This window comes from Balaenoptera acutorostrata, chromosome 7, assembly GCF_949987535.1.
Source record: "Balaenoptera acutorostrata chromosome 7, mBalAcu1.1, whole genome shotgun sequence".
Taxonomy (NCBI): domain Eukaryota; kingdom Metazoa; phylum Chordata; class Mammalia; order Artiodactyla; family Balaenopteridae; genus Balaenoptera; species Balaenoptera acutorostrata.
Window position 1 is genome coordinate 6,070,538 of NC_080070.1, and position 12,138 is coordinate 6,082,675.

The window sequence follows — 12,138 nt, forward strand, 5'->3', positions numbered from 1 at the left end:
CTGTCGCCGGGCCGCCCCGCCCCCACGCGGTGGCGAAGCAGGGTTGTGGGCGGGGGCTAAGATGGGGGCGGGGTTGTGGGTAGGCTGTGGGCGGGGCTAAGACGGACCCGGGGGCGAGGCGGGAGTGCGGGACAAGGGTGGGGCGAGGACCCTGGCTGGAGGCTGGGGGAAGATGTGGGCGGGCAGAGGGGAGGGCGAGAAGGAGCTGGGGCGAAGACCCCGCCCCGGACTTGCTGGGGGGCGGGGGCGGGGGCGGGGCTGGCGGGAAGACCCGGGCCGCGAGGTGCTGTAGGCCTCAGCCCGGAGCTGCGGAGACCGCCGGCCTAGCCTCTGAGGGCTGAGGCACTTGTCAGGGCGGGACTGCTGGCCCGGCCCGGTTTGCCTGACTTCAGAGGAAATGGAGCCTGGCTTCGTTTCTCCAGAAACCTCGAAAGAGGCCAGAGCATCTGGCAGGAAGTCCCTTTTCCCCCCGAGGGAGAGTCTGGACCTTCTGCAGCCGGGTCCGCCCCCCGCCCCCACCAGGCTGGGCCAGATGTGATGTCCCCCCTAAAGTCCAGCTTTTCATCCCGCCGTCCATCACCCCGCCGGGGCCTCCCCTCGGTGAACTTCCCGGTCCCTTGCCCTCGCGCCTCATTGCTGGCCCTCCTGAGCCGGTCCCCACACGCTGTCGGCGACGAGATCCGTGGAGATCCGCCTGCTGCCGAAGCGCTCTGCCGTCGGATGTGGTCCATACACGTAAACCTCTGCGCGGCCGATGTCGGATGTCTAGGTGAGGAAATAAGACCAGGGTGCACAGGGGCTTCCCTGGCGGTCCAGGGGTTAGGACGCTGCGCTTCCAGTGCAGGGGGCGCGGGTTCCATCCCTGGTCGGGGAACTAAGATCCCACGTGGCGCGGCCAAAAAACAAACAAACAAAAAGACAAGGGTGCATAAAAACTGAGGGCAATGTGTGAAATGCTCAGAGGTCGAGAGCAGAGCCTGGGTGGTTGAGCACAGGTCCTGGCCGAGCTTTGAGAGATGGTTACACCCGCCCTTGGCAGGACCCGGGAATGGAAGCTAGAGTCCGTCTCAGACCCCAGAAAGTTTACTCCGGTGAGGCTGTTGGCCCTTCCTTGGACCCGCTCTAGCACTGCCGAGGGCTGGGGCTTGAGAGCTTGGGCCCGGCACCCCGGCAGCCGGTTCCAGCCCTGGGTACCTGGGCAAGCTACCCGGCCCCCACCTCACCTGGGACGACAGTACCGCTGCCCGCCGGGGCACCGTGGAGAAACCGTGCGCTAGGATCTGGCCCTCTCGCTACACCGGGACAATCCCCAGGACACGAGTAGCCCCTGCATCACCTTTCCCAAAATGGATGTGTTGGGTCTAGAATCACACCAGGAGCCGCGGACGGTCTGAAAGAGGCTTTGCACACGCTCTGACACCCTCCACCAGGAGAGGGAAACACGACCCCCCCTCCTGGTGCCCTCCCACTCTCTGGGGGAAGCCTCGGGTGGGATGTGCGCCTAAATCCATCTTCGGGCAGAGAAACGTGTTCCCAAAGGTGCCCTGTGTGCCAGTGTTCCTGGCCCCCACCGGGAGGACTCTGCACACACCGCGCGAGCGACATCCGTTCCCTTTTTTCCTCCGCTGACCTGCAGGCGTTGCCCACGGGCCTGACAGGGGCATAGGAAGCAGGCAGATTGCTGTGTCTTTCCAAACAAGAGTCTCCTACCTCCGTAGCCTCCTTTGAGGACACAACCACTTAGGAAAGCTTTGAAATTAAAGTTCTTTACCTTGGGCCAAATCAACTTCTTAGTCAAGGCGAAAGACAAATGGCAAAACGGGGGAAAATATTGGCAGTTCACATCAGAGACAAATCTCTGTAGTACATAAAGAACTCTCACAATTTGATAAGAAAAAGACCAAAATAGAAAACTGGGCAAAAGCTATTAAAATATGATTCACTGAAAAGGAAATACAAATGGTTTGTAAGCATACAAAAAATTACTAATCTCATTCATGATGACATACTAAATATAAAACTACACCAAAATACCACTTTTTACCTCTCAGACTGAAAAAAAATTGGATACCATGCTATGATAACAAGGCTGTGTGGAAATAGGCACCCTCATACCTTACTTGTGGAAGGTTAAATTGGTCCAACTCTTAAGAGGGCGATATAGCAGTATCTTTCAAGATGAAAATGCATAATTCAACTTTTATGGGTCTTACTGTATTTTATTAATCTGCCTCTTTTCTGTTGTTCTTACACTTAGTGGCTTCAACTGCAATTTCTTGAGATGAAGAATTCTTAATCTGTGTATGTGTTTTGGTTGCTGTGGGTTTTGTGGTGATAAAGAATCAGGGGACTTCTGCATAACTGTTCCTACTTCCGGTGGAGTAAAACCGGAAAATCCTTAAACATCCTTTGCATGACAGTGAAATTTAATGCTAAATGTTACCAATTCTTGCTAGAAAAAACGAAAAGAGACAGGAAGTTTTGGCAGTTCAGCTTTATTTATAGTTGCTTGGATCACAACAATATACATGCGGTGGGTTAAGTTGTGTGGTAAACTAATTTTTTTATAGATGGAGAAATGGATTTGAAAAGAAAATAACTTCATTCTTGCTTTTTCTACTTATAAATGGGAATTTCCGAGGAGTGGTTATAAACTAGAATTTTGGGGGGAATTTGAATGATGATTCATACTTTCAGTCTGGTAAGTTTTCAGTTTCACTGATACTAGGAGATATGGTCGTTTTATTCAGCATCTTGGCTGGATGAGAAGACTGTGGAAGGAACAGAGAAAACAAGCGGGTGGAGAGGGAGGTTTGTTCCCATCTGATTGGGAATACATAATTTCAGTCACCCTTGAAAATGATAGAAGCTGAGAGAAGTTATGAAAATATCAAATGAGAGTTACTCCGAGGCTCAGGAAACATGGGCTGGGAGAATAGATCTCAGGTACTATCAGAAAGGACTTGGCCTGCTCACCTGTGACTCGGGTAGAATCATTCTAGAAGCATTTAGCCCTCATGTTCTGTGTCCTGGTTTTGAATCTCTGACATATCCTGGTCCCAGATGTCTAACACAAGTACTCCATTCATCTGTCTCCCAAAAGATGCGTACGTAGGCAATGTACTAACTTTGAAAACTAAAATAAAATAAGGGCAGAGATGATGAAGTAAATTAAAGCATGGTATCAATACTATTGAATTAAGTTCTGGGTAATCTATCTGTGTTCTACTGTTTAACCCATTTTTAAAGTTAAAAAGAATTCTATATACAACATTTGTTTTGTGATTTAAATTTAAGGATGAATTAAAACTAAGGTGACTATGGAGGCAAGAAAGTAGCTAATCATTGCTGTAGGCTTACAGTTTGAAAAACTTCTATGGAATGCTAGAATACTTTTTTTTTTTTTTTTACTTAATTCCAGATAACTTATAAATCACATATTATGCAAAACAATTAAAAAGATAAAATCAGAGGGGGACTTCCCTGGCAGTCCAGTGGTTAAAACTCCACGCTTCCAAGGCAGGGGCGTGGGTTCGATCCCTGGTCGGGGAACTAGGATCCCACATGCCGGGCAGTATGGCCAAAAAAAAAAAAAAAGATAAAATCAGAAATCTTCACTATCCCTGTTCTCTAAATAAAACCTAGTGCCTAAAACTTTGGGGAATGTTTAACAGGTTTATTTTCTTTCATCACATTGAAGATGCCATTCCATTGTCTTCTGGCTTTATTGTTTCTAAAGTCAGCCAACAATCTTCAAAGGTAATGTATCTTTTTTTTTTCTGGATTCTCTTAACATTTTATGTTTCTCTTTGGTTTTCAGCAGTCCTGCTATGATGTGCTAGGTGTGGCTGGCTTTGTGTTTATCTTGCTTTGGAGTCACAGTGCTTCTTGAATCTATGATTTGATGTCTCATCAGTTTTGGGAAACTCTTGGTTATTATCTCTTTTGGTATTGCCCCATTCTCTTTCTTTTTTCTGGGAAGCCAATTACATATATGTTTCACCGTCTCATAGTGTCACACATGTCTCTAATGCTTGTTTCTGTATTTTTTCCATTCTTTCCTTTTGTGCTTCAATTTGTATATTCTCTATTGATTTGTCCCCAGTTCACTAACCCTGTCTTCTGTTGTGTCTAATATACTGAATTCATAATTTTATTTAATGTACTTTTTAGCGCTAGAGCTTCCATTTGATTTATTTTTCCAGATTTCAATACTCAAGTAAAATTCTCCATCTTTTCCTCTATTTTCTTGAACATGTTAACCATAGTAATTTTAAAGTCAGGTAACTTCAGTATCTGGCTTAACTGTGGGTCTTTTTCTATTGTCTTTTCTCTCTTGTTTTTCATATATCTGGTAATTTTTTATTAGATGCCAAATTTTGCTTGTAAAAAGTTGTAGAGGCTTCAAATGTTATTATCCTCCAGGGAGGGTTTACCCCTTACTCCAAGAGACCAATGAGAAGAGTAGCCAATCTCCTTAATCTAATCAGAGACCGTACTGAGTCACGGCTGCATTGAGATCCTGGTAGGGCTCAGTCTACCTCTGTGTCTCCAACTTCCACCTGGGAGCCTGGGGTTTGCTCTGCCGTGACCCACCCCATCAGCACCCCGGCAGGTCTCAAATGCAAATCTTCATCTTGCAAGTCTATCAAAAGCTTCCTCTGCTTTTCAGAGGCTTTCCACTTAAATTTCAGTTTCTTGAAATACAGAGTTGCCCAGAATCTGGCACATGTCCTTGGAATTCCCCACTCGGTCTCTGCCAAAAGCTCTGCTGTTTGCCTGTCCCCAGCAGTGGCCCTCTGCGGATTCAAAGTCTGGATTCTCAGCCTCATGCCTGTGTCCAGAATTGGCAGATGCCCTCAGGGTAAATAAAAGTGGCTGCAGACATTAGCTCACCCTCTGGGGTTCTCTGCTCCCTGGAGTCTTTTTTTTTTTTAATTTATTTAATTAATTTTTTTGGGGCTGCGTTGGGTCTTCATTGCTGCATGTGGGCTTTCTCTAGTTGCGGTGAGCAGGGGCTACTCTTTGTTGAGGTGCGCAGGCTTCTCATTGCGGTGGCTTCTCTTGTTGCGGAGCATGGGCTCTAGGTGCGCGGGCTTCAGTAGTTGTGGCACGCATGTTCAGTAGTTGTGGCTCTTGGGCTCCAGAGCACAGGCTCAGTAGTTGTGGCGCACAGGCTTAGTTGCTCCGCGGCATGTGGGATCTTCCTGGACCAGGGATCGAACCCGTGTGCCCCGCATTGGCAGGTGGATTCTTAACCACTGTGCCACCAGGGAAGCCCCTCCTTTCTGGAGTCTTAACTCCTCCAGCTCTTGTCTCTTCAGCAGCTCTTCACTGCCTTCAAAGCAATGGATTCTGACGTTTCTTTCTGGCTTTTCTAGTTGTTGTTAGTGGGAATGTTGGTCTGCTGCAAGCTGCTTTATCACCCCTGAGAGTGGACATTCAATTTATTGATGGACCACTATGTAAATTAAAAGGTAAAAGTGATGGGACTTCCCTGGTGCGTTTAGCAGAAACCAACAATTATTACTTAAGAAAATAGGGGTTTATTTTTCTCCCTTCAAAGGAGTCCAGAGGTCTGTAGTCCAGAGCTGATACCATCACTGAAGTTTCTTTTAATCTTCCTTCTGGAGAAAAACATTTGTACTTTGATGGAAAAGTACCCGTTATCTGTAACACACCCTTCCACCTGATCAGACCCAGGCAGCTATTTCACAACTCTAACTAACTGTAGGTAACTAATAGCAATGCAGAATTCCTGTCTGTAACTAAGCAGATTCTGCCCTTTCAGGTAAAGGTTCAAGTGTCTTCCCTCCTACCCTGTGGAAAGCCAGTTTTATCTCCATTTTCCATTCATTTCAACATTCCTTTACTCCATGTGAATTTGTGCTTCTTGGCACCTTATAACATCTGCTTAGTTCCCTCATGAGTTCAATAAAATCTTTAACATATGTTCATTTTTATATCTGAATGTGAGGCATGATTTTACTTTTTTTCTGAAACTTACTTTTTAACACTTTTTATACCATCAACAAAAGATGTCAGCTGTACCTCCAGGCATTGTGTTTGTGGTCCAGATGAGAAGAAGGGGGAAGGGCTAAGAATGAAAAGTATGTCAACTAACTCTGTCCATTTTTATCTGGAAAACCGTAGCTTGTCCAAAAGCCCCACCCCTAAACTTCCTCTCACTTCTGACTGATTAGGAAAAAAATGTCACCTCATCACTACTAGTTGCAAGGCACGATGGGAAATTACTGCTTACCCCCCCCCCACCAAAAAAACCCAACAACAACCTGGTAATCGATTAGCAAGGAAGAAGGGGAGAATGGACATTGGGTAGACAGCCAGCAGCGTCTGGGTCAACAAGAACTCATTTAGGCAAAGCTTAAGGTTGATGACATCTATCTCTTGATGTTTCCCACTTTCCCTTTCTTCCCCATTTGCCTTCTCACCCCCACCCATGCCCATTTATCTCACAAGCACTAATTACTAAGCTGTTCCAGCCTATTAAGGGATTCATCCCAATGTATCAGACACTTAGTGTGTTACCTCAAAGGGGGGATAAAATAGCAGCCAGTAATGGAATTATTGTAAAGAGCGTGTCAGTAATGGAATTGCTGTAATCAGGGGTGGTCTTGTGAGGCAGCCTTTGCTGGGAGCGTCTTCCCCATGTTCCCTAGAACATTGACCAATGCCTGTGCTACCTGCACATGAGGCCTAGCCTAAGGCAACCAATCCCAATACCCGGAACATCCTAGGAATACTATTTAACAATTTTTGTCTTGTTTTTTCATTTCAAAAAATTTTAAATAAAAACATTTTTTTAAATTTTAAACAACAAAGTGAGAGAAGAAAAAATATAGATCCTTCAATGTTTCATTATCTAAAATATAACCATTATTAACATTTCAATGTAAAATTTCCAATGTTTTCTTTCTAATAAGAGCTTTACTTAGATATAATCATCAATCCACATGCAAAATTTTTCATCCTTTTAAAAATTAATATATCTTAAGGGTGTTTATTATTATTTCATACCTTCATCAATTAATTTCAGCAGCTACCTAACATCTCACCAAGTGGACATGCCACTCCATTGTTTCCTGTTGATTTATGTGTGTTTTAGCTACATGCAGACTTGCCTGCAGGAACAGAGACTCAAAATAACAAAGGGAGGAATTCCCTGGCGGTCCAGGGGTTAGGATGCAGTGCTTTCACTGCCGGGGCCCAGGTTCGATCCCTGGTCAGAGAACTAAGATCCTGCAAGCCATGTGGCGTGGCCAACAAACAAACAAAGGGAAATTTGAATTTACAGTTTTCTTATCCAAACAGACCAGCTCTAGTATGGTGGCTCCAAGGTGCAGACAAAGAGGCTTTTTCCATCTCATTGCTCTGCCATCGCCCGGGTGCTGCCCACATCAGCACAGTCCCAGGTGTCTCACGACTATGTCCACATTCTAGGCAGAGAGTAGGGGAGCCTCAGTCAGAAGCCACATCCTCGCTTTTGCTTGTATCTCCATTGGCCAGCACTTAGTCACATGGTCACCTGGGTGCAAGGGAGGCTGGGAAATGTAGTCATAAATTTTGACAACCATGTGCTGACCTAGGTCAGGGATTCCATCATAATTAGAGAGCAAGGGAAATGGATATTGATTGCAGACAACTAGTTGCAAGGCTGTTTCTAATGATTCACTGTTTACAATGGTGAAGGTCATCTTTGATGTAAAGCTTTTTCTATACTTAGGGTTTTTGTTGTGGTTGTTGGTTGCTCTGTTTTGTTTTGTTTTGTTCGGTGACATTCCCAGAAGTAGAATGAGTAGATAAAAGGGTACAGATCTTAGACTCTCCATACTTACTGATACATTCTCTTTACTCCCTCACCAGAATTGGATACTATAATTTTTTATTGAACAAATTTGACATATAACATTGTGTACAGCATGTTACATTGACATTTATATATTGTAATATGATTGCCATTGTCACAATATTCATTACATTACATAATTATCGTACAATACTCTTGTCTATATTTACTATACTGTGCATTAGATCCCTGTGACTTATTTACTACTCGTTGAAAGTTTGTAAGATACTATAATATTTTTTTAATCTGCCTTTTTCAAGGGAAAAAGAAGGAGCAGGAAGAGGAGGAGAGTTGAAGAGAAGGAAGGAGATATTTTGTGGTTCTTGTGATGTTAGTATGTGTTTCATACTAGCCGGGCAAACACCTTCCGGTGTTTGCTTACTGGCCATATTTTCTTTTTTATGAAACCATTTGCTAGTGTCTGAGTTAGACCCTGTGAGGTCAAGGATCAGACTCACTCAGGAATCTCAAATAACGGAGGATTTACTATAATGGTTCACATGAGAGTAGGAAGAGCAGAAGCTTCAACCTCGTCTGGCCTCGTGGTAACACAGTTGGACTCCGTGGAAACTAGATTATAATTCTTGACTAGAAGGGTCTGGGGCAGCCCCAAGATTTACAGGATTGATTGATTTACTGCCTTCTTAGCAACAGGAGTTTGTTTACCTGTTCAGGTGTGTCTCTGCTTCTCCTGGTTGTGCCATCCACCGGCTTCCTCACCCTTGCTGGGAAGGGCCCCCCACCACCGCCACTGCATTAGCAGGTGCAAGTCTCGTATAATCAGCACTGTTACTGGGGAGACCCAAAGCACAAGGCAGGCTCAGCCCAGTGTCTCTGGGTTTAGTAAAACACATCCATAAAGGTATCTTTAAGTTTTGTTATATCACAAGTCACACTATAGAGACTGCTCAGATTATTTATAATTGTACCATTGCCTGGTTCAAAAGCTAAGTGAAAAAGAAAAGGGAACAAGGCCTTACTTGGACTTATTCTACCATACTTTGCAGTGTCCCTCGAGCTGCAGACCAGAGGAGGTAGGTACACCCCATCACTTTCTTTTAGCCAAAATAATTTTGAAGTAATGTTAACCAATTCATAAATGTTAGCCATATTTAATAAAACTTCCTCTATACCTTCTACTCTGTAAATAATTAATAATAATAATAATAATAGAATGATAGTTAACATTTATTTAGTACTCCCTATGCACCAGGAACTATTCTAAACGCATTGCATGTGTTAATCATTTAATCCTTGTAAGAACCCGATGAGAAAAGCACCATTACTACCTCCATTTTCCAGATGAGGAAGTGAGGCACAGAGATCTTAAGTAACTTGCCCAAGATCACCCAGCTACTAAGCGGCAGAGAAGGATTTGAATCCAGTAGTCTGGCTCCAGAGCTCGTGTTCTTCACCACACATGCTTACTCATTGTTTTTACTGCTTCATTGTTCCTCTGTTTTCACTGTTTGCTGAACACATATGGTTGAATTTATACAAGTTAATTTCTTATGCATGTGACTCTCATAAGGAAAAACTGGAACTAACCTAAATGTCCATCAATACACAACGTTAAATGAATGATAGTATGTCCTTATTATAAACACGATGCAGCCACTAAGAAGAATGAGGTAGATCTATATGCACATAGGACATGGGAAGGTGTAAAACTGTAAGAAGCAAGTTACAGAACAATGTGTCTAGCATAGTCCCATTAAAAACCCGGTGTATGTGTGTATGTGCATTTACAGATGCATGTATATTTACCTCTAAGAACATTGAAAACAGCTTGGAAAGATCTCACCAAGAGGGACTGAGAAGGGAGTGAATAGGGCCTTTGACTTTTACTCTTTATACTTCAGAACTGTTTTAATTTTGACAACAAGCACGTATTACTTGTTTGAGGGAAGAGAGACTTGATCTTAAATTTCTATTTCTCCCATCAGTGCCTAGCACAGCAGATGCCTAGTAAATATATACTAATTTATAATAATTCCGTAGGAACACTTATTAGAAGCTTCTGTTCTCTGATTACTCCATAAATTTCAAGATGAATCTATTTTGGACACATTACACGAGCATAGATATACCCATTGTCTTTGCTAGGAACCATACATGCCCTTCCCATAATATGAAGAGGGTGTCAGACAGGAAGGGACCGCCTCTCCTGGAGCGGGTCTGAGCAAGAGGGACACCCCCTTAGTCCAAAGAGGCTGCAGTGTGGGAGGCGAGCCAGGCAGGAGAGACAACCAGACTGGAGAGGCTGCTGGAAGAAGGCAGGTCCCGGGGTGCTCAGAGCCAGAGCACAGGGGCTTTTGTACTAGGGGAGGTCCTGCAAGGTCCTGCTTGGCTTCAATCACCCCTTTTCTTTGACACTCCTCAGTCCTGAAAGGGAAGAGGGGTGGGACAATAAAGGGAATAAAGTTTCGGATAGAGATCAGTCATAAACTTAGTAAGGGAACTCGGTTTTAGGGGGACTCAGTTTCAGCAAGGGGATTAGCCTGTGGCAGGAGGAAGCCCCCCAAGTAAGATAGTGCGGTTAGAGGAGAGAGAGAACAAAGGGAACATGATGTCAGACAAGGTTGGAGGGATGAGCCGGCCTCGTGGGGCCCAGCATGACTGCCCCTTGGGAGCAAGAATCCACTAAGATGGTGAGAACCAGTGTGCATGTTAGGAATGCAGAAGAGCGGCCAAACCAAGAGATGGCTAGAGATTGGACCTTCCAGGGGTTGTAAGGGATGGGCTACAGGAAGTGGGCAGGACAGAGGGGTCAAGGTCACTCCCACGTTTCTGGCTGGGTGGACAGCAGTACCAGTCACTGAATGGGAATGGGAGGCCCTGGAAGAGAACTGGCCTGTTTCATTTCTGGTTTTTGTTTTTAGGAGGGAGAGGTTTGGAAGGACTCAAAAGTTCAGTTTTGGAGATATTAAATTTAAGTTTGGAAACGTCTTTGAGATGGGCAAGAGGGATGTCTGGGAAGAATATGACTAAAAGAGGAGAGATCTTGGTTAGAGATATAACTCTATGAGACATGTGTGCTTACGCACAGAAATCGAAGGCATAGACGTGGATTCGTAAGAAAGCACAAGGCTCAGAGCACAGAGAGATGAGACGTGGCGCAGGGGACTCTTCAGCGGCTCAGAGCTCTGACAACGATGGGTGCACCTTTTGCAGAAATAAGGAGAATGAGTGTTGAGAAACTGCTCCAGCAAATGTGCCAGCCTGAGTGGTCACCAAGAAGAAAACTCTAGTGAGTGCCGAGCAGGAGCTAATTTATGCAATGAAGACGTGTAGAGGAAGCACAAGGTGTGCTTGTGCTTCTGCTCAAAGCAGAAATGAGAGTCGGGCAAAAGCTGGATACCTGCACAGACATCCCCAGGAACCAGCAGGCAGAAGGTGTTTTGGTGGCCGCTGAGCTAAACCTTACCCAGAAAAGTGGGTTTGAGTATTTTGTCAGTTTTTTTCTTTGCATACCGTGAAGTTACTGAGTGCAGCATGCACTGACTGTATGGTGGGAAGTATCAATATCTCCTCTTCACTTCGGAGGAGTGCCACAGGCTGACAGCATAAGTGCCCAGGGAAGATGATGTTGACACCACAGGAGCACGCAGAACCAAGGAAGGACGCAAGAACTGATTGTATCATCAGCTGATAGACCATTAAAAAGAATTGCTAATGATGGATCATGGCATGATTTCTTTTTCTTTTTTTTTTTTAATTAATTTTTATTGGAGTATAGTTGCTTTACAATGTTATGTTAGTTTCTTGCTGATCACTGCATGATTTCTGGCTTATAACTCGAGTCCAAAAACTTTTGTGGCATTGCTGTAAAAAAACCCTTCCTTTCTCTTGTACTTAACTATGTGGAAGTTTCTCAGCACCAGCACCTATAACAATAAAAAAAGGAGCTGATCTGATGTTAATGTATCTTATTCCAGTAGAGAGAGAAATAAACTGATTGGGAGAGAAAAACAACCTCATTCACCTCATTAAGAGATGCATTTCCAATAAAAATTTACTTTTTTTATGTTTAACAATTATTTACCAAAATTAGCAACCCATATATATTGCTTTAATCAAATACATGTTACTAATAATGGCAATGATAACCCTAGCCAGAAGAAACTTTTCAGTACTTAAAGACTTCTGATCATAGGATATAAACTCTCCTTAAATTTTAATTTATATTTATGTTGCTGAGAAACCTGATAGGAATAATTCATAAAAGACTTCCAAACATAGCATATATTATATTAGTATAAAATTAGGGG

At 44.1% G+C, this 12,138-nt stretch overlaps 1 long non-coding RNA gene across 1 annotated transcript; it reads left to right on the plus strand.

Annotated features, from left to right (window-relative positions):
* The first annotated feature begins 224 nt into the window (after window positions 1-224).
* Window positions 225-11,862, plus strand: LOC130708570 (uncharacterized). Its single transcript, XR_009008789.1, has 3 exons — window positions 225-769; window positions 8,128-8,197; window positions 10,750-11,862. It is a non-coding gene; the product is annotated as an uncharacterized LOC130708570 (long non-coding RNA).
* The last annotated feature ends 276 nt before the right edge of the window (window positions 11,863-12,138 follow it).